General features: G+C 43.8%; 1 pseudogene; it reads right to left on the bottom strand.

Annotated features, from left to right (window-relative positions):
• Positions 1-665: 665 nt before the first annotated feature.
• On the bottom strand, positions 666-1,191 carry LOC116874795 (annotated as a pseudogene).
• Positions 1,192-4,854: the final 3,663 nt, after the last annotated feature.

Here is a 4,854-nt window from a genome sequence, read left to right as displayed (position 1 = left end):
GATCCCTGATGACTTCCTGTTGCACACAAAATAAGGATCCATATCAAGATGATTGAGAACTTACAGAACTGGCTTCTTCCCCCTTTTCCCACCTTCCTTTTTAATTCCTCCCCCCAGCACCCACTGCCCTCTAGCTACATCAGCCTTCGGGATATTTGCCTTAGCTCCTCTGCTTGAAGTGCTCTTTTTTCGTGAGGCAGGGGAGGCTGACATGCCCCTAACCCAGGTTTCCCCATGTTTGGCTCCTTCTTACTATTCAGATCTTAGTCTAAATGTCACCAACCCACAGAAGCCTTCCCTGGCCATCCAGTTTACTACTTTATATTGCATCATGCCATTTTAATTTCATGATCACATGTTCTACAAACTGGTATTTTCTTGCTTGTGTGTTTATTTACTATACAAAATTATTAACCTGCCTGAGATATGTCAGAATGCAAGTAACCTTGCCTGTCTTGTTTCCTGCTGTGTGCCCAGGCCTAGACCTATGCCTGGCACATAGTAGAGGTTTCACATTGCTGAATGAATGAGCATCACGTAGAGCTTTCCCTCTGAAGGGAATTCCCCCCACCCCCAATCCCCCCCCCCCAGCAGCCCCCCTTTTGGTTTTTAATGGGGAGGGGGGTTTTTTTTTTTTTTTTTTTTTTTTTACAGTCTTGAGGTCCTTTGTTTTCTTTATATTTATCATGCCATGAATTCATAGGGAATGGGTTCCAGCAGTTCGGGCTCCTTTCCGTTGGTTCTCACGAAATGTGCTTCTCTGGGTGGAGCAGGCTGACGCTTCAGCTGAACCCAAGTACCTTTCTCTTTGGTTTCCTTCTTTTTCTGATCATTTTCCTTTACATGCTTCAGGAAGCTATCTCAGCTCTTTGAATGTTTAATATGCTCAATGCGGACATTAATTCTCTTGGCAAGAATCTTGCCCTTAACTTGTTTGTTTACAATAATACCAACAGCATGCTGAGTAACATTGTAGACACTTCCAGTTTTGCCATGGTAACATTTGTGGGGCATTCCCTTTTGAACAGTGCCCATTCCCTTGATGTCCACAATATCACCTTTCTTGTAGATTAGCATGTATGTGGCCAAAGGAACAACTCCATGTTTTCTAAAAGGCCTAGAGAACATGTACCATGTACCTCTCCTCTTTCCCTTTGTGTTGGTCATTTTGGCAAATTACTGGAAGATGGAGGTTCCGTGGAGTGGTTTTTTGCCAGGACCTGGATGGGCTGCACTTCACAACTTCTGATCAGTTAGAAACTTCTGGGTTCCCAGGAGGGGCGTTGGTGGTGCAGAATCTCTGCTAACATTCTGGGAACCAGTAAGAGAAGAGATAGTCAGCAAGCTGGGTTGGAGCCTGGAATGTCTCCCTCCCTGCTCAGGGAAGAGCCAAAAATCTGGAGAAACTTAAAGTTTTCTTCCTCCTCTCTTCCTTCTCTCAGCCAAACTAGAAATACCTTTATTATAACAAATGAAGAGACCTGGTCTGACCCTGAGATGGGGATGTTCTCCAAGAGACTTCTGACTTTATTTGCTTTCAGTTGAGGAAGGCTATGGGGGGGGAGGAGCTGAATAAGTTCTTTTTTCCTTAAAGAGGCAGAGAAGAAGGCTTTGGGTGCTATTTGTTCCTCATCCTGGCTGCTTTTAGATGACCTGAGAAGGCAAATCTCTACTCATCCCCTAAATGTATTTTGACTTCAATTTTTGTCCCCAGCAATCCATCATATAGCCTGTAGCCAGAACGATCTTTCTCTCAGATGAATCTCTCTGTGCTTTACTTTAGATATTTTCCATTACCTTGTTTCTAGGTTCACTAAGCCTCTGTTCAGCTGTGTCCACTTTCTTTAACATATTAATCATAGCTGTTTTAAAGTGTTCTAATTTATTTCTCTCATTTGCTTTTTCTCCTTACCATCAATCACATCTTCTTGTCTCTTTGCATATCTAGTAATTTTCCATTACATATTGGTCATCGTGTATAATAGAATCATGGAGGCTTTGGATGGTCTTCTCAACCAGCAAGCATTCCTTCTTTGTAAGCTGGATAGGGTAGAAGGACTAGCACCTCAATCCAACTGAAATGGATTTCAGTTTTAGTAAGAACCAGTGTATCTATAGTTTGTCCTTGTTCCTTGGGGGAAATCTTTCTGAAGTTTTGATTTACAATCTGCTGGTACTCAGCCCTGAAAGTTCCTTCTCCCAATCATAGGACCAGCAAACTAATGGCTCACTAGTCACATCTTGCCCACTGCCTGATTTTGTATGGCCCACAAGTAAGAATGGTTTTTACAGATGAAAATTTGCAATATGTTTAGTGATGGGGAGGATTAACTTAGTAGGGTAATCCCTACAAGTGAAATTTTATCTTGTCCCAAAAAGTCCATTCTTCTTATTGGTAGACCTATATTACCAAAAAAAAAAAAAAAAAAAAAAAAAAATCATGTCTACTGCAATTTGAATTTAATAAAAAAATTGTGGAAATCTGTTTTCTCTTTTGTTATGAAAATACCTTTATAATATCCTCACTTTTGCCTCTTGGTCTGCAAGTCATGTGAGTAAATATTTACTATAAAATAAATATATATTGGGAGCATCTGGGTGGCTCAGTTGCTCAGGTATCTGACTCCTGATTTTGGCTCAGGTCATGATCTCAAGGTCATGGGATCGAGCTCTGTATTGGGCTCTGTGCTCAGTGGGGAGTCTGTTGGTGTTCTCTCTCTCCCTCTCCGTTTCACCCCTTCTCTAAAATAAATAAATAAATCTTAAAAAATAAATAAAACAAATATATCTCTACTACATAATAATACTTATTATTATTAAATAAAATGTTTACATAAGAAGTTTGCTAACCTCTGGTGTATCAGTTAGAGTTTGATCAGAGCAGCAGAGCCAATGTGAATGACAGGGAATAATAATTACATGGATTAGACCTTATGTAGTTGTGGAAGCTGGTGGGGGAATCTATGGATGGCTACTGCATCTGTGTCTAGTGATGGGCCAGAAGTTGCTCTAGATCAGCAGAGTACTGTTGCCTCAATCTACTTTACAAATCTCAAATTTATCTTGTGACCCGCACCCCCCCATAACCTGGTACCAAACATGGAAAAGAATTCTGGGAAAGGCATTTCCAATTTAGCTAAACTACCACAGTGAACATCACTGATATTTTGAGCTTAGATCTTTATCTTTCCACTCTGGGTATATTCAAAGTCTGGCAAGTGTCCTATTTTTTTTTTTAAAAGACTTTATTTATTTATTTGACAGAAAGAGAAGTCACAAGTAGGCAGAGAGGCAGACAGAGCGGGTGGGGGAAGCAGGCTCCCTGCTGAGCAGAGACCCTGATGCGGGGCTTGAGCCCAGGACCCTGAGACCATCACCTGAGCTGAAGGCAGAGGCTTAACCCATTGAGCCACCCAGGCGCCCCCAAAGTCTGGGGAGTATCCTAAATGAGACTGGCATGTTTATCACAACTCCCCTCCCTCTGATTATGGTGGGAGGGAGACTTCATTCCTTTTTCCAGTCCTGCTGCCCAGCCTCTAGTGCTGTCCTAGGTCAAAATCAGTTTTGCTGCAGGCTCCTCTTATTTCCAGTCCATCAGCCAGCCCGTATGACCTTGAAGACTTTCCTTGTTCCTCTTTCTTTGGTAAGGTTCCTCTGGCTGGGCCAAGTCCCATCACCAGCCTGTGCCCTGAACTGGCAAGAGTCCCCAAGGAAGAAGAGAGCCAACATTCATCAGCTCACCTAGGAAAGGCTTTTCTTTCCCTGGACTTTAGTTCATCCAGACTTCATTGCCTCCATCGTACTCTTAGATCTTAAAAAAAAAAAAAAAATTAATAAAAGATCTTTAATTTTTTCCCCAATTTTTCCTTTTTTCCCTAGTCATTGCAGGAGGAAAGGTGGCCTGCAGCTACTTTCCATACCCTGCCTGAATGCAGAAGTCTCTCTGGTCAATCCAATGGGCTACTTCCTGCTTCGACTGAACTTCCCCTTTGGCCTCAGGAGAAAATCCTGTCTCAGCACACGTGGCTGTCCATGTTCGCTACTTACCTATTCAGTCTCACCACCAGACTGACACTTTCCCATACACTGCATATTTTCTCGGGCCTGGCTGCTTTTAGCATTCCAGGGTCTGCTGGAAATGTCCTTACCTGATTTCCCATTTAACAAACTCAATTAATCCTTCAAATTCCAGCTCAGATGCTAAATTCTCTGTAGCAGGCTTGGGTGCCCCCTTCCCTATGCTCTCGACTGCCATGGACTTCTGTGTGTGTAGGTTTATGATCTCCATTTCCTGCTGAGAGCTCGCAGAAGAGGGACTGGGCCTTGCTCATCTCTGTGTCCCGGCAGCCAGGGCTGCACCTGACATCCAGTAGACATCGACGCTTGTACACAGAGACAATGAAAGCAGAAGGAGGGAAGGGAGAAAAGAAGACAGAATTAGATAAGTAACAGAAAAGACAAACAGAAAGAGAGTGAAATTGATGGAAGCCCATCTTAGAGGGCGTCCCGGGTGACTCCAGAGAGCACCGTAGTGAAGAGTCATTCCAAACCCAAGCCTGCCACAGGAACATGCTTATACCACAGGTCTCTCTCCTCGGGGCCAGGGCTAGCTCACGCTTGCTATTTCCAGGAGCCTCTTCTCAGCGCACCTCTCCGATGAGCCAATCTGCCACCATGGTCCTTAGGTGCTTTATTTGGACCAACTGGGCAAGCTAGGACTTGTCCATGGGCTGGAAACTTCTGCAAATAGTGTGTGGATCCCAGAAAGGAAGGGCCATGGCTTGCAGGAGAGGTGGGGCCTGGCAGGAGTTTGTAAGCTGTATCTGGAGGGAGACGGCCCAGGGTCTGCCAGGC

This window comes from Lontra canadensis, unplaced genomic scaffold (genome assembly GCF_010015895.1).
Source record: "Lontra canadensis isolate GAN:19392208 unplaced genomic scaffold, GSC_riverotter_1.0 scaffold38, whole genome shotgun sequence".
In the NCBI taxonomy this organism is placed as follows: Eukaryota; Metazoa; Chordata; class Mammalia; order Carnivora; family Mustelidae; genus Lontra; species Lontra canadensis.
This window is presented reverse-complemented; position numbering and strand designations above follow the sequence as displayed.